Raw genomic sequence first — 18,310 nt, 5'->3', positions numbered from 1 at the left:
GATTAGGGAGTTAATTTCGACCGCTGATTTGTCAACAAGAAAAGTATAAGAGGAGGCTTGAGTGTCACTTGGAGAACACACCGAGAGATCAAGATTTTGACTTTCTGGGGTTGGGTTTGTTGAGAAAGTTGAGAGAGTGATCAGAGTTGTAGCTGAGGTGCAGTGAATACAGAAGCAGAGAGGCAGAGATAGCACCGGGAGGATCAACGGAGTAGACGAAGAGAGGGATGTAGAAGCAGCCAAGGGTTCACGCAATGCCAATGTGGGTGATGCAGAGGGCCAAAGGGATGATGCAGGCCAAGCTGGAGTGATGTTGGGCTAACGCTGGGCCAGAGAGAGGCTAACGCTAGGCCAGAGAGAGGCTGACGATGGGGTTTCATGGGGCAAATTGGAGCTGTGGAGCTGTCGGAGTGTTTATCCGGGGTTTCAATTGGAATATCTGCTTCTGAGTAGAGAGGTGCTACTGTCGAGATTTTTCTTTGTTGGGTGAGCCGGATTTGGCACCCAGATTGTATTCTAAAACTGCTTAATAAATCAAACCCTCAGATAGCTGCACCGATTTTCTCGCATTGGGTTTTTCCAGGGACATTAGTCCAAAAACAACGACGTCACTTGTGTGTCTGTTTCTATTTTCTTCAGTTGATGATCTATAATGTGTTGAGTGTGTACTTGTATTTATTTCTAGTATTTACATGGTAAATAACTTGTTAATTAACAGAACAAGTAGATAGGAATAAATCAGTAAAGTGCATGAAGGGTTTCTAACGTGTCAGACTTGAAATTCCAACAGTTGTAAGTCAAGATGTGAAGTTTGAGAAAAACTTGGCATCTAGGAAGTTTCATGAGCCCTTACTAGTGACAAAGGATGAGGAGTAGGAGGCTCTGAAGGGTGAACAACATTCAAAATCCAGAGGCTTCCAACTTAGGGAGTAACCATTCAAGTGGGATGAGGAGTCAATAGCTCCTTCCATTTCTATCAAAAGACATCAATGATTCACACAAACATTGAGGGATGCTTAGGAGCACATCGAAGCTCCTAGGAGTACATTTAGGGAGAGTAGGCCTTTGACAAAGTTTCCTAACTGTATGGTGCTTATGAGTAGCATCATTGATTCCAAACCTTCTAGTTTTGATGAAGCAGTATATCAACAGATTTGGAAGGATGGCATGGTGGAGGAATACAACTCCATCCTGAAGAATAATGTGTGGGACATAGTGTCGGGAATGAAGAGGAATTTAGTGGTGAGTTCCAGGTGGTTCTTCAAAATCAAGTATGTTGCAAATGGTAGCATCAAGAAGTTCAAGGCGAGATTTATGGCAAGATAGTTCTCTAGAAGGAGGAAGTGGACTATGAGGAGACATTTGTTGTAGCCACTAGATATACTTCCATTCAACCTATCATATCTATAGCTTTAGTCATGTAGTTGAGGTCCGAGGATACATTAGATGGATGTGAAGATCACATTCCTCAATAGGATTAGTAGATTACTAAAGAGGAGGTCTATATAGAACAATCTCAGGGTTTTGAGGCACAAGGGAGAGTGTCTCATGTGTGCATGCTTAGGAAAGACATGCAGGCACTAAGGGTGTGGCATTCCGGGATTGATGGATAATTGTTGAGCATGGACTTCAACAAGAGTGAAGTGGATCCTAACCTACACTTCATACTTGTTCAGACTGATTCGCTTATCTTGGTGCTATACATGAATGATTATTTTCTCACTAGGGCAAAGAAGCTTATAGTAGGGTGCAAAGAAAATTTAGCTGCAAAAGTTTGAGATGAAGGGCATTGCCTTAATACATCACTTCTTAGGGTTAGAAGTATGGTAGAGGTCAGGATAAATCTTCCTTTGTCAAGGGAAGTATGCAGTAGAGGTTTTGAGGAGATTCAAGATGGAGGCCTATGGCCATGGCTATGCTTATGATCACCAATTCGAAGAAGGCTTTGACTTCAAATTTAGAGTTGGTGGATCCCATGTTGTATAGGCAACTGACAGGGCCCTATTGATTTTTGGTAGCATCGGATGTGCTCTAGCTTTGAAAATAGGAGGAGAGGCTAAGGCACATGAGATTTCCAAGACCCATAAATCGTTTTGAGAAATTCCACCCAGATGAGAAGTTATTAAAATAATTAATATTTTTAATGGGTTCCTAAGTCTAAACTTAGGAAAATAAAAATATTAATGGGTATTAATAAAGATAAGGATCAAGTCTGTTTTAATCTTAGCCGTTGATTAGACACTTAATCTCAGTTGTTGATTCAACAACAGGAAAAGTATAAGAGAAAACTTGAGGATCATCTAGAGACGCACCGGCAGATACTCAGTATCTCAAGGAAAATCAATTCTCAAGTAAAGGAGATCAATTTTAGAGGGAGAGTTGCAGCGTGGAGGAAGAGGAGGGCATCAGCAGCAGGCAGTGACTGAGGAGGAGGTGATGCAGGGACAGTGGGAGACAATGCAGAGAGAGACATAGTCTAGAGGAGAGACGTAGCCCTCACGCAGGGTGACACAGAGGGACACAAAGCCACTCAGAGCCACGCTGGGCCATGCAGAGTGATGCAAGAGTGGGAGCACGTGTCTCCAAAGTGTCAGATAGTCTCAAAGAGAAAGTCTCAAGTGTTTTCTTTCAGTTTCTCTATAAAATCATTCCTTGTAAATGCAATTTCCGCTGAAGATTAATAAAGCCCTCATCTGCTGCACCAGTTTTCCCGCATTGGGTTTTTCCGGGGACAATTGTCCAAAAAAAATTGTGTTGATGTGATTGATTCTTGCGCATGTATTTTTTCTCTAGGTAATTGTGTGATAACTGGAGTAGAATTTATTTTAATATTTGTTGAAGGGATTTCGTAAATAAATTTTTGTGAATAGTAAGTAGGTGAAATAAATCAGTTGTTTCAGTAGAATTTCAGTTTAGAAATTTTCACATGTTATCCGAGCAAAGATCCGGCAACAGGAGAGGAAAATTGACTATGGGTCAAGAGCATGATGCAAAGGCATCCACTCAAGGGGACTAGCCCAAATTTCCAGAAGAATGCACAAGGGACATGAATTACGATTTTCTATGTTAGCTTCCAGATTGGAAGAAGAAGTCGCTTGCTTAGCAAGCTCTGCCTCGTCTGAGGTTTGGTATATAGGCAGTGGAGCTTCCTGGCATATGACAGGAATCTGAGAATGTTTTTCAGATTATCAGGAAGAAAGAATGAATTTTTAGATCACCATGGGAAATAAGACAAAGTGTACTCCAGTAGGAAGAGGTACTGTAGTCTTTCAAACCGAAGCAGGAGAGCGACTTCGAGCAACCAATGTGCTACATGTGCCAGGATTGGAGATGAACTTACTCTCTGTATTTCAACTTCAAAACAAGGCTATGATGTTTTCTTCATTAAGGAGAAAGTGTATGTCAAACACCCAAGTTGGAAAAAGAAGGCCCAAATTGGAATCAGAAGTAACAGGTTGTACAGGTTGCAACTAGAATCACCAATAGCACTGAAGGCATTAATGGAGACAAAGATTTGAATGAACTATGGCACAAGAGGATGGGACACTTACACCATGGGGCTATGAGAATTCTCAGGAAAATAGTATCAGGAGTTCCAAAACTAAGTACCAAATGAGATGATGTATGCAAAGGGTGTGCTCTGGGCAAGTATGTCAAAGCAACGTTTTCCAGAAGTAACAATAGGGCTAAGAGTGTGCTAGGATTGATACACTCAAATATCTGTGGACCGATGTCCACAAAAGCTCTTAGTGGTGCCGAAGACTTCGTCACCTTCATCAATGACCATTCCAGGAAGGCTTGGATCTACTTTCTAAAAACCAAGGATGAGGTTTTTCGTCGATTCAAAGAGTTCAAGGCTCTAGTGGAGAATATGACAGGAAAGAAGATAAAAGTGTTGCGCTCAGAGAATGGCGGAGAGTATGTTGACAAGGACTTCACCGATTTTTGCATTATGAAAGGCATCAAAAGAGAGTGCATAACTCCCTATAATCCGGAGCAGAATGGAGTAGCATAAAGGAAAAACGAGACTATTGTGGAAGCAGCTAGGGCAATGTTGTATGATCAGGATATGTCTAAATTCCTGTGGGCAGAAGCATGCAACACGACACTTTATGTCCAGACACATAGGGCATTAGGAAAAATCACTCCGGAGAAGGTCTTTGTCGGGAAGACACCTGAAGTCAGTCATTTCAGGATATTTGGGATTTAGCGTATTGCCGTATACCCGAAGAAAAGAGAAATAAATTAGATCAAACTGCTGAGAAATGATATCTTGTGGGATATAGCGAGAATGCTAAGGCAGATAGAGTCTATCTTCTAGGAAGTAGGAAGGTAGTAGTTCAGCGGGATGTAAAGTTCATGGAGGACAGAGATTTTAGGAAATCTCGAGAAATGCCTTTTGAGGAGCAGTGGAAAGACGAGTCGTTGGTCAAACCACTTCGACCAACAGAAACTAGTACCAGAAATTCTCTTGAAGACAAAGCTTCAGAACAGGATGAATCTCAGGAAGAGGAAGAGCTGATAGATGTGCCTACTACCAGTGGAAGAATGAGTTGGGAACTTCGACAGATTCTACGAGACGCGGAGGACTTCATTGGTGCACCCAGGAAAAATAAAAGGGAGCGAAGATAGCCACATAGATACTAGGCCTTGGTAGCTCAGGTTGGGGAACTTTCGACTTTTCAGGAGGCCGTTCAGCATCAAGTATGGGTAAATGCTATGGTGGAGGAATACAACTCTATAATGATCAATGATGTCTGGGAAGTGGTACCTAGGCCTTAGGATAGGTCAGTGGTAGGTTCGAGATGGATCTACAAGGTCAAATATGTTGTAGATGGCAGTGTCGAGAAATACAAAGCCAGGTTTGTGGCTAAGGGGCATGCTCAGAAGGAAGGGATAGACTACGAAGAAACCTTCGCCCCAGTAGCCAGGTATACTTCTATTAGAACCATGATATCTCTTGCAGCACAGATGGGGTGGGAGATTCATCAGATGGATGTCAAGACGACATTCTTGAACAGGGTAATAGAAGAGGAAGTATACATTGAACAACCATAAGGTTTTGAGACACATGAGAAGAAATCTCATGTATGCAGATTAAAGAAATCCTTGTATGGGCTTAAACAAGCACCTAGAGCATGGTATGGTCAAATAGATGGCTACTTGCAGAATATGGTATTCGTCAAAAGTGACGCAGAACCTAATCTCTACTATCTTGTCATAGAGAATGAACCTCTAATCCTAGTGTTATATGTGGATGATCTTTTCCTGACAGGATCATCCAGGCTCATCAAAGACTATCAGATGAACCTAGCCACAGAATTCGACATGAAGGATTTGGGACAGATGCATTATTTCCTAAGGTTGGAAGTTTGGCAACAGAAGGGTGAGATCTTCCTTGGACAAGGGAGATATGCTACAAAGATCTTGAAGAGATTCAAGATGCAGGACTATAGACCTATGGCTACTCCAATGATCACCAACTAGCAGAAAATTGATGCATCAAAAGATAAAGAAGTTGATCCCACCTTGTACAGGCAGCTTATAGGGTCCCTAATGTATCTGGTCAATACCAGGCCAAACATTTGTTACGTTGTCAACACCCTTAGTCAGTTCATGGTGGAACCTAAGAGGTCACACTGGGCAGTAGCCAAACATGTTCTCAGGTATATACAAGGAACAGTCGAGCATGGACTATTGTACACTCGAGGCAATGACATCACGCTGAGTGGGTTCATTGACGTAGATTGGGCTGGAAGTTCAGTAGATCGGAAAAGTACAACTGGGTACTGTTTCAACATTGGATCAGGAATGACCTCCTGGTGTAGTAGGAAACATAAATCCGTGGCTCTGAGCTCAGCAGAAGCAGAATAAATGGCAGCTAGCACAGCTTCATGGGAAGCCATATGGCTTAGGAAATTGCTTGTGAATCTATTCAGGAGAAAGATGGAAGCGACCAGGATCATGTGTGATAATCAAAGTTGCACCAAGCTCTTTGAGAATCCAGTATTTCATGATCGGTCGAAGCACATTGATATCAGGTATCACTTTGTCAGAGACTATGTCCAACGAGGAGCAGTACAGTTGAGGTACACTCCTACAGAAGAACAGGTGGCAGACATCCTCACCAAGGCTCTAGGAAGAACAAAGTTTGTTTATTTCCAAGATAAGATAGGGATGGTAAAGAATCCATTTCAGTAGAAAAAATGGATAAGTGACAGGAGTTGCAGTGCAACAGTTAGCAATGGTAGTGCTATGGGCAGCATGACGTAGCATGTTTAGAGGGAGATGCAATACAGATGTAGTAGTGGCAGTGGCAGTGTCATGGGCAGCAATATAGAAAGCAACAGTGCGGTGGATGTGGGGTAGCAGGCCTAGCATCAGCACAGATACCGATGCGGAGGATTAGTGTGATGATTTAGTGATGAAGCATTACTAGAGCACATTCCTTGCTAAGAGGGAGTGTTGATTTTTGGTAGCATCGGATGTGATCTAGCCTTGAAATTTGGAGGAGAGACTAAGGCACATCAGATCTTTAAGACTCAGAAATCATTTTGAGAAATTCCACCTGGATGAGGAGTTATTAAAATAATTAATATTTTTAATGGGTTCCTAAGTCTAACCTTGGGAAAATAAAAATATTAATGTGTATTAATAAAGATAAGGGTGAGAAGCTTCTAAGAGACGAGGACCAAGTCTGTTTTAATCTTAGCCGTTGATTAGAGACTTAATCTCGACTGTTGATTCATCAACAGGAAAAGTATAAGAGAAGACTTGAGGATCATTTGGAGACACACCGGCAGATACTCAATATCTCAAGGAAAATCGATTCTCAAGTAGAAGAGATCGATTTTAGAGGGAGACTTGCAGGGTGGAGGAAGAGGAGGGCATCAGCAGCAGGCAGTAACTGAAGAGGAGGTGATGTTGGGACAGTGGGAGACAGCGTAGAGAGAGACGTAGTCCAGAGGAGAGACGTAGCTCTCACGTAGGCTAACGCAGACGGACGCAGAGCCACTGAGAGCCACACTGGGCCACGCAGAGTGATGTAGAGGTGATGCAGGAGTGCGAGCAGGGTCTCCAAAGTGTCAGATAGTCTCAAAGGGAAAGTCTCAGGTGTTTTCTTTCAGTTTCTCTGTAAAATCATTCCTTGTAAATGCAATTACTGTTGAAGATTAATAAAGCCCTCATCTGTTGCACCGGTTTTCCCGCATTTGGTTTTTCCGGGGACAATTGTCCAAAAGCAACTATGTTGATGTGATTGGTCCTTGTGCATGTATTTTTTCTTTGGGTAATTGTGTGATAACTGCACTAGAATTTATTTTAATATTTGCTAAAGGGATTTCATAAATAACTTATTGTGAATAATAAGTAAGTGAAATAGATCAGTTGCTACAGTAGAATTTTAGTTTACAAATTTTTGTAGGTCCTTTATGTATTTGGTCAACACGATGTCAGATATATGTTGTTGATATGAACACCTTGAGCCAGGTCATGATGGAGTCGAGGTAGGTACATTGGGCAACAATGAAACATGTGCTTAGGTACTTGAGAGGTATGGTGGAGCATGGTGTAAGGTGTCTTGGAGGTGAAAGAGTAAGGCTACATAATACAGAGACTCATATTGGGTGAGGGGTGCAACAAACAAGAACAGCTAAGGCTACAAAATATATAGACTCAAATTGGGCGAGTGGTGCAACAAACAAGAAAAGCACCTCATGGAGTCGCTTCAACTTGGGATCAACAATTATTTCATGGTTCAATGGCAAACAAACTTCCATATCACTCAATTTCGCAGAGGCGGAGTGTATGGAAGCGAGTATGGTGAGTTGTGGAACATTTGGCTTCGCTAGTTACTTGCAAGGTTGTTTGATCAGGAGTTCCAGCCTATGAAGATATACTATAATAATCAAAGTTGTATCGAACTCTCTGAGAATTTAGTGTTCCATGACGGATCCAAGCATATAGAGATCAAGTATCACTTTATTAGAGATCTCCATAAAGAAATGAGAAAGTTGCGGACACTAACCAAACCCTTGGTCAAGGGGAACTTTGTGTTTTACAGGGACAAGCTTGGAATTGTGTAGAATATCTTCCTCGCTAAGAGGGAGTGTTTGTCTTTGTAGCTTGGATGGATACTTCCGCACAGGGGTCTAAGTGTCAAAATATGTGTAAGTCATCCAATGTCCTCACCTTAGTAATTCACTTCAACAAAAGGAATCATTCATGTGAAATGCCTTTTTATAAAAGTGAGTTTAATCTAATGAAATGTAAAAGCTTTTACATTAGAAAATTAGATGAATCTTGACCATTGATTGGGATTTAATCTCAACCGTCAATCTCAATCTCATTAAGAGATTAGGATTATGGAGACTTAGTCATCAATGGTTAATCCATTCCTTCAATAACTTAATATTGAAAAGGTAAAGGTAGGTGAAGGAGAGACACACAAGAACTCAGTGAAAGATTGAGGCACAAAGGATAGTGACTCAAGCACTGAAAGCAAAAGCAATGATTAGCAATAGAGTAATCAGCCAGCAGTTTGATCCAGTGGAGGCCAAGGTCGTACGAGTCAAATCGAGTAGCAGAGTGGCACAGATCAGGGCAGATACAGCATGCCAGCAGTTTGATCCAGTGGAGGCCAAGGTCGTACGAGTCAAATCGAGTAGCAGAGTGGCACAGATCAGGGCAGATACAGCATGCCGAGTACGCAGATCAGCTAGTAGAAGCGGGTTGTATAACAGTCTAGAGAGGTGGTACAGGCAATACGGGTTGCACTAGCAACCCGCAGTAGGTCGATTGGGTGATTCAGAATTTTGGAGGACTGAGGTGCCCAGTTGATTTCCAGAAATTTGCTATAGCTCGTGTTTATTTTTCTGTGGGCCATTTTCCTAGTAAGGGAGCCCTTGTAAACTTTGATATATAAATTTGAGGAGCTGATTTGAATGGCAAATATATTTTGTTGTGTGGTAAAAATTGGTTTTATTGGCTTCCATTGAAATTTTATTTTGCCAGTTAAAAATCCCAGTGTGCATGTTTTATGCTGATTAATTTTCCTCTAAAATTTTATTTTGACAGTTAAGAAATAGCAGTGTGTGTCTTTTATATTGTGTGCATTTTATTCAGTGAGCATAGATAAATTTAATTTTCAATAAGGAAATCACAAGGAAAAAATTGTCTAAGTTCTTATAGAAAAATTAAGAATATCAGGGATCAGTACAATTCAGTCTCTTGGATAGAACCAAACCACACCTATATCCAGGAAATACTTTCAGGTTATTTTCTTATTTTATTTGACCATTTTGGTGTCCAATGAATTCAAAAGGATGGATTTACATGCAGAGCACTTACCTCAACAGATTGAAAGTGAAACCCTGCAAGATGATGCAAGCATACGTACTGAAGAAGGCACCCATGTCCTGCACTGAGAACAAAACGATCTCTGTTGAACCATTTTGCATTGTTGGGGTTATACCTCATGGCATGCCTAGATACAACACATACCCAACCTCTGCCATCCCCAGAGGCAAACCAGGGTGCCCTGCTTTAGCATTCTGTACTGCATCAACCACCAACATCCTTATGTTATCCACACATCTCCTATCTATAAACCTCTGAACAAAATCCTCATCACACTCTTTTCTATTTAACCTTTCAAACCCATCCATTCTTTTAAGTTCTTCCTTCCATGACTGCATATATTTTTCATGTTCATCCCTGCCTTCTACAATAGAGGCTAGTACATCAGTTTCCACTTTGTTACTAATGCTGATAGCACGTCTTGCGGAAGTCAAACTGTAACTATTTCTTTCAGGATTTCTCTTCCAATGCAAGCAAAGCTTTGTATATCTAAAGTTTTGCAGAGAGCCGAGGTGGTAAGGAATTGTGACTTTGGGCACATATGGATGGAGTGCACGCAGATATCCAGAGCTTCTTTGGTTCGTGTATAACTTGCAGTGGATATCTGCGCCTCCTACAACATTAGATTTGACTGTGCTCAGACAATCTAAACACGTGCTCATGGCAGCCATTTTTGCTGAGAATTTCAGGTTGGAAAATAACAGAATGTGAAGCAAATAAAATTAGGGTCAGGTTGTAAATGTATGCATATGTATGTTTGGCTACCAGTAGGAAATTGGCGCATAATTAAAGGTGAAATACTTCGTGTCATATTTTCAGTTGCAAGCGTACAGATGTAAGATAATCACATAAGGTGGCAGAGTCCTGTGAATCCTGTGAGGACAGGTCTGTTAAAAGAAAGTCAACTTAATTATTAAAAGTCGTTGTTCAACTTTACCAGTGACGAATTAAATAAATTCACTGTTTAGACGAAAACAGCGACAAGATCTCATCTTTTTCGGTCCGATTTCAAGAGACTCAGAGTTGTTCACATGGTTTGAATTGGATCACAATTTCCTGATTCTCCAGGTTTCTTAAATCAAGAGAACATTTAATGGTGTCATATACTTTTTTGTAAACCTGTTTTGTACTTTTAAATTTAATTTTGGATGTTTTAATTTTTTTAAATTTTCTTTGATAAATGAACATTAATATGAAATTTTATTTTAAATTATGGAATTGCAAATATTAATTATTAAAATTATAAAATGTATATATTTAAAAGTATTAAATTTCGTTTTATGTTAAAAACATTATTTTAACAATCCAAAACCTTAATTTTAATAACATTTTCTTTATTCAAATCCGAGTGTTTCAAAATCCAAAATTTTAATTTTAATAAAAAATTATATTTAGATTTAAATATTTTATTTTAGTGATTATTTTTATTTTTATTTTATAAATAATAAATATATATAAATAAAAAAGAGCTAATCTTAAATATTAAATGTTTATATATCATATATATAATAATAATAAGAAGGTAGAATGTTAAAGTATTTCTTGTATTAACAATAAAGAAGTATTCACGAATATTGATAACATGGGTTAAAATGAGCGTTAGAGTTTGTTATGTTTTCTGTGTTGAAAAATATGTCATCATTAAGCCTCTGGTCGCCCTTGGTGTCCTCAACAATCAATGTCTTATAGAGGTCATGCTCTACCATATGTATGGCCTTGGGCATGGATGCTATGGGGTTATCATGATAGGGATTCAATTGGTTTTTGGCAACATGATGCCAAAGGACCACATAGATAGTTGGGGTTTAGGTCATGTGGACGTCTCCTTTGTCAGGACTTCACCTACGAATGTTTCTTGTCTCTGAAACTCAATTTATGCAATGTTTTGTTTCCCTTCCAAGTTTTCCATTCATTGTCTTGGATGAAGAAAAGATAGAGACTAAAACGAAGTCTTTCCAAATTTTCTTAAAAAATCTAAAAGGAAAAACCTCCCTCTTTTGGAGTAGGGAATCTAACGTGGTGGAAAACTTAAAACAAAGTATATAAAGCAGTTTGGGAATCCCAACATCGTCTCAATGTCTGATTTCTGAAGGGAAACAACTATAGGATTCCTTTCAAATAAAGGAATATTGCATCCAAAGGAATGAAACTATCATATTGAATCTAACGCTATAAGGTGGAGCTTTAGGTTCCAAAATCCCCAATGGATTTGTCTCTTTCAAGGACGTAGGGAAGGGGATATCCAGATTGTGTGATTCAAAATATTATTCACCCCCACATTATTGAGCAAAGGGAACAAGCTCTAGTCATGGAAGTTGATCTTCTAGAGGTAAACTCTCTTCTTGTTGCTCTACAATCAAAAGTTGTTATCTGTAGGTTTAATGGTTTTTGGCCAAACTCTGATGTCTTACACCAATGGGTTTTTTTCCACTTGGACACCAAATTGTGACATATATTTGTGTTCAACATGTTTCTTTATTGTTCAATTTGATATACATAAAGACTTGGAATATGTCTTGAATGAAGGGCCTTGGTTTTGGGGCAGAGTAGGGCTCTTCATTACTCCATGGTTTCCAGAATTTGGTTTGGGTGAGACTCCCAAATCGCCCTCGACCTTTCTGCCACCATAAGGTCTTAGAGGATATTGGGAATTCTTCGGGAAAAGTTAAGAAGATGGATCTAGAAAGAACATAAAAAGGTTTATTCTCTTTTGCTAGAATATGTGTTGTGATAGACCTTAGCAAAGGCCTTATTGACCACAACTGAACCATAAAAAAATTAAATGGACCCAAGTATTAGATTATGAGAAAACAACTTTCAAATGTATAACATGCTTTCAAACAGGACACTTGCATAACTCATGTCCCAAAAAAAAGTATTCAAAAAGGATAAAAAGGTCAGTCCATAAGCCAAAGGGCTAGCAAGTATCAAATCCTCACCTCTCAGAAGGTGAAGAAGAAAAAATCATGGACAACCAACCTATCCATGTGGAATCAGATGTCCAGGCACACCAGAGTAACCACATAGAAGGAGGTTTTGAGGATAGGTCCTAAGTTGCAGTGCTCATTCAAATAGGCATTGACACAACGAAGATACACAATTATGAAGGCATGGGGGGCACTAAATGAGTGCATGTATTTAAGAGTTCGGATTTTGACAAAGAATCTTCACCATCGTCTTGAGGAGGTGATCTAACTTTGGTCCTTATTGATCCAAACTCAAAAGGATGACAAAAAGTGCAAAAAAAGAAAGGAAAAAAAGAGAAGTTAAATGTTTCTTCCCACATTTAACTTCGAATGTTGTATGCCTCTTTCATATTTTCTCAACTATTTTTATATCTCTTTTAGTTTTCAACCAAGATGTATTTCCTGAATTTTTTTTGCATATAAAAAATGTAATTTTGTTCTCCCTTCTCAATGAATAAAATTACAGGTGTCTTTTTCTCCAGCAAAAAAAGAAAAATTTAAAAGAGAAAGAGAAAAAATAAGCATTCCTTGTATTAAAGTTTCAAGTTCTAAAATTTGTAAACACCACACATTCAACCACGTTAAAAATTAGTATGACCAAATACATAATTTTTAATCACAAACTAATCCCGAATATTATAAACAAATTAACAAATCCAAAGGAAAAACCTAAATATTAAATAGATTAACAATAAATATATTTGTATTGTTTTATAAAAAATTATTTAAAAACATTAATGTAGAAGTCTCACAACTTAATTTATGATTTATAAAAAATTATTTAAAAACATTAATGTAGAAGTCTCACGACTTAATTTATGATTTATCAAAAATTATTTAAAAACATTAATGTAGAAGTCTTAAGACTTAATCTATGATTTATCTCGTTTTAAGGCTTGTTAGCATCTCAAAAATATCTAACAAATCAGTTTTAATATTTTATAAAATAAAATTATTAAAAAATCATTAATATCAAAATCTTAGGATTTATATTTACGATATATATCTTGTGTTCAAGGTTTGTAATAAAAAAATTATGTTAATCTCAAAAACACAAACTTTACTAATTTTTTATATTTTATAAAATTTTATTCAAGAATCATTGATATCAAAGTCTCATGTATCACTCTTGTGATTAAGATTTAGCATTAATAATTATGTTGATGTCAACCCGTCCACCTAACTTTTCTTTTTCATATTAAAGTACCATGGAAAATGTTTCCACAAATGCATTCATCTTCACTAGAAACAACATCCTTTAGATTTGTTAAAGGGAATTTTTTTATATTTTACAATATTTTTAGATTAAAACTAATTATATTAAAATTGTATGATTCTAAGATGGGGTGCTAAGGGAGGAGATACTTGGGAGGTGAGGTTGGCACTGGAATAAGCAATGAATGGGTGAGGATTTACCAAGTTGTATCTCACCCACTTGACAAGATATGTCACCACCTTCAAAAGCAAGCTTGTTTTATGATGACTTTGAACCTTCATAGTTTCTCCCTTATGCACACTTGTCTCCTTGTTCTCGTTTGAGACTATATCATTATGAAGCTTTGCTTACCTTCAAATATCACTTTGATGGGGGTCAATTCCTTTATGCATTTACTCCTTGCAGAGTGGACATTCCTTCTTTGAAGATTTACCTCTCTGATTTCTCTGCATGCATTGGCAAACGTCCCCTTCCCCTCTTAAGTCTGGTGGAGTGGGTTTGGATTTGGCCACTTACATGTTCATATGGCCTCCTCCTCAAGTTGTCTAGCCTTGTTCTCTCATCCTCTCATTGGTGGCTCCTTTGCCCGCCCAATCAAGCTCAGTCTCCCTTTTACTCCAAGCCTCTCTCCAGATGATACCTACCCTCTCAAAAATTCTCCACACCTCTGAATTTACTCTATATTCTAATGATGACTCATCATAGTTAGAGTTGAAGTGATCGAGATGGCCAAGGAAGTCATGGAGGCTCACTTGCTCATTGTAGAGCACCACCTTATATCTAACTCTTTCACAACCAAATACCACACGAAGTTCAACAGGAACTTCATGAGATAGAGGTGGAAGTCGCTTAGAAGAGGGATTGCCTCTTTGACTTAGAGAAATTGGAGGATGTTATTGCATGGGTTCTTGATGTTAGTCACACTATAGAGTGCCAGACCTAATACCTCCACACCATATACTTCTTTTAGTAGATGAAAATAGTGATTGGCAAGGTGCCACTAAATGGAACGATGTCAAGGATGAGATCCTCCTAATGATGGACAAATTGTAGCTACACATGAAGACTATGGGAAACTACATGAAGAAAATGGAAGTCTACTTGGACGAAATGGCAACCCCCAAGAGAACTAGAAAATCAATTTTGGATCAAATAAAGGTGGAACTTATGCTATTTCTGAAGCCTATGGTTCACTAGTTATTTTGTTATCCTAAACAATATCTTTCTTTTCAACCCCAATATGTTAGCTTTATAGGTAACTCCATGTTCTGAATCAAACATATGGTTATATCAAGTCTAATTGTTGGTTTTAAAACACTTATGGTAAAAAGTTTGCTCCATTGCAACTGATCTAATTTCCCAAGTGGCAGACCAAGGGCTCATTTTGACCTTACTATTATGTAATTTCATTGATAAATCAATAGAATTAGCTTACCGTGTGTGTGTGTGTGTGTGTGTGTGTATAACTTGAAAAAAAATCATCTCTCTTTTTTCATAATAGAGTGATATTAATGATAGTAGTGTAACTTGAAAAGTTCTCCATACTCTTATTTATTTCCATTTGGGGTCTTTAGATTTGAAGTTTTAAATAATTTCCTTGAATTCTTTAGCTATCAATTGAATAAAATCCCATAACATGCTAATGAGAAAGATCTTTTTTTTATTTTGGTGTCTACAAGAATAAAAAACTAAGCTAGACTCATACCTGTGTGGCATAGGTTTGATTATGGTCATTGACACTATAACCTATAGGCGCATTACACACCCCCTATGCACGACACATGGGATAGACAAAGTTTGAAATATCAAGGTCACAAGGAGTGCCTTAATAGTACGTTCTATTGCCAAATGATCGACACCCGTGAGGTTAATGAGAAAGATCAATTTGATGTTAGGTTTTTTTTTAATTCCCATATGTGATATTGTGCCAAAGAGTGCTAGTTTTAGGTTTAGGTTTTATATAATTTACAATACATGGTGTATAGATTCTCTTTCACCTTTACACTAGATTCAATAACATCTTTACTTTATCCATTGAACAATTCAATAGTTTCCAATTTGGGCCTTGCATCCCTCATAGGTTTATGCTCTTCTTTAAATTGTAATAGCACTAGGGTATTTTCTCCTTTTCCTCCTATGGCTATAATTTTGAACTTTTGTTGCTCTCCTCATGCTTGATATCACATTAGGGATAGTGTAACTAATTTCAAGAAGATTTTCCCAGTGAGAGCAAGGACTTCACCACCTCATTTTCTAGTTTGAGGAGTAATGGAATGTAATAAAATACATGGGGTGGTAGGAATATTGATGTTTCAAAGGTGATGTTATCACCAAAAAATTGATCATCTAGCCTTATCTACTAGATCACAAAGCCAATTCTACAATAGTAAAATTGTTTTCACTGTGACAAATTACTTAATAAACCACCTTTGTTAAGTAATTTATAGTTAAACCCACAAAGAATAATTAAATAAATCACTATTTATTTGATTTTCTTCTAGGAATAATTAATTAAACCATTGTTCAATTATTATTCATTGTCCTATTTGACCCAATCATGAAAAATAAATAGATAAATCATTAATTATCTCATTTCTCTCTAAGAATAGTTAATTAATAACTAATTAATTATTATTCTTTGTCAAATTTGACTAAATCCCTTAGGAATAATTAAATAAATCCTTATTTATTGATTATTCCTTAACCAATTCCTTCAGATGATAAATAAATCATTTATTTATTTACTATTTCTAAATAAAAGTCTATTTTTTTCCCTCCTAACCAAATATAATAAAATATTCCAAGTGGTTATTCCAAGAATGGGGTTGATAATATTTTATTATTGCTCATTATTCGAGGATAACTCAATATTTTATTATAAATAGAAGGGTTTTCCATTCATTATTCACTTTTGATTATTTTCATTGTTGCACTCACTGTTGTAACTCTAATTATTTTCATTGTCCACCACCATTTTTCTTCCATTTGAGTTCCCATTGAGCTCAAACACTCCATTTGATGGGTTTACACATTATATAGGAGAGAGACTATCAAAAAGCTGAATACGTTTGAGGATAGCCAAGAACTCATCCCATAGAGGGGGACCGGTAACATTTATTTGTTCATTTCACAAGTGTTAAATAAAAACTATTATTTGTATATCTAGTTTCCATTTGATGATTGGAGTTATTACTGTTTCTTTTTGTTGTTTAACTATGATTGTGGCATAGATCAGGACTTTGGCATGTTTTGTTCTCTCAATTGCTTCAGATCTACAATGTTTAGCAGCCATTTATATTGTTGATACTGTTTTTCATCCACATTCTTAAGTGGGTTCTTTTCGTACATTTTTAAGAAGAAAACACTACAACAAAATTGGCGACTCCACTGGTTTTTTACTTCAGATCCAAAAACCTAGGTGACCTTTCGTTTTCAGCTTAGGGTTTCTTCTTTTTTCAATCTCTTAATGTTTCCTAGCTTTTTAACCCTAGATCTGTTAAATTTTTGACTTCGCAAGTCTTCTGGTCTTTTCCACAATTTTTTCCGAGATTTGCTGACCGAGAATCAAGGAGCAGAAATAACACTTTCTAGCCCAAAAAGTGTGATCTGGATTCTAGATCGCACCTTTCAGACCAAAAAGTGTGACGTCACCTGAAAACAGGTCAGTACCTGTGATTTTAGGGTTTCTAGGTTTTTATCATATCTGTTTCTGGGTTTTGCCGAGAGTTGTCTACTGGGTTGATTGACCTCTGTCTCATCCGCTTAGGCCTTGATCTATCCTGATTTACTCGTCGAAGTGGAATTTAGCCCCCCTAGGGCTTCTAGTACACTTCCACCTTTATAGGAGGAGTTTAGCTAAGTGTGTAGTCTGAGTTTCTGCAGCACTTTCAGCCATATTTTCCAAATCTGTACCCTTATTTTTCAGATCTATAAAAGATAGGTTGTCACCATCCATATTTTCTTATTACAACTTGTTTGGTCATTGGCCTTAAGGTCCCATCGGTTGCCCTAGGTGTTTCACCCATCCCCCTATCTTTTTACAACGATCTTCTTCTCTGGTGTTTTGTTGTTGCTGCACCACTTTCCAGCAACTTAGTGTCATTGATCCTAGTCACACTGACATTTAGATCTCTTGACCTTTTAAGTGTGTTTTCGGTCGATTTAGCCACCAACCAGCACAATGTTTGCAAACCCAGTTTGGGTGGGGTTTAGTGAATTGTTTTGCTGCTCATTTTCTGTTGTTAATTTTAGTTTTTTTTCAACAAGCTTTTTTCTTTTTTACAAACACGATCTGGGCTTAATCAATAAATACACCTGCACACACAAGAACACCTTAAGAGAAGAACGCTTGGTTTACACCGCCAAACCAAGACTTAACATAATAAATTTATCTCCCATCATCGAGACAAAGGCATATTTTTGATCTCCTTTGACCATTTCCGTGTTACGTGTGTCTTAACATCAAGGCGTTTGTCGCAGAGACTATTAGGCCTTCACCCCCAGTTTCCGCTTGGGCATATTACCCCTCCCTATCGGGTTCGAGTTCATAGCCCTCTGAGTCTCCATACCATCTCTTCTCTTGGTTCATCTGATTCCTCATCTGATTTCTAGCCTCCTTCACCGCATATCGTCACCATGTCTGGTCCCACAGCTGGTGCAGGAACCCAAACCTGGTGTTGGCTCTAGTTCTATCCGATAGTCACATCAAGCGAAACAGTGTCAGGAACCGTTTCGGTAGCCCCCCTGGTCCCTTTTATGGTTGGGTTAAGTC

The 18,310-nt window shown here is 38.0% G+C and overlaps 1 pseudogene across 1 annotated transcript in view; it reads right to left on the bottom strand.

Moving 5' to 3' along the window:
* The window catches only part of LOC149147794 (transketolase, chloroplastic-like), a 44,853-nt pseudogene extending 34,723 nt beyond the window's left edge, over window positions 1-10,130 (bottom strand). The window contains exon 1 of the transcript XR_016263063.1: window positions 9,349-10,130. The product of XR_016263063.1 is annotated as a transketolase, chloroplastic-like (transcript). The remainder of the gene's footprint in view (window positions 1-9,348) is intronic.
* Window positions 10,131-18,310: the final 8,180 nt, after the last annotated feature.

Source organism: Pinus tabuliformis, chromosome 9, assembly GCF_031772625.1.
Source record: "Pinus tabuliformis cultivar Carrire ecotype Pingquan chromosome 9, CPIR1, whole genome shotgun sequence".
Lineage (NCBI taxonomy): Eukaryota > Viridiplantae > Streptophyta > Pinopsida > Pinales > Pinaceae > Pinus > Pinus tabuliformis.
Note: the sequence above shows the minus strand (reverse complement) of the source record. Positions and strands in the feature narration are given on the sequence as shown.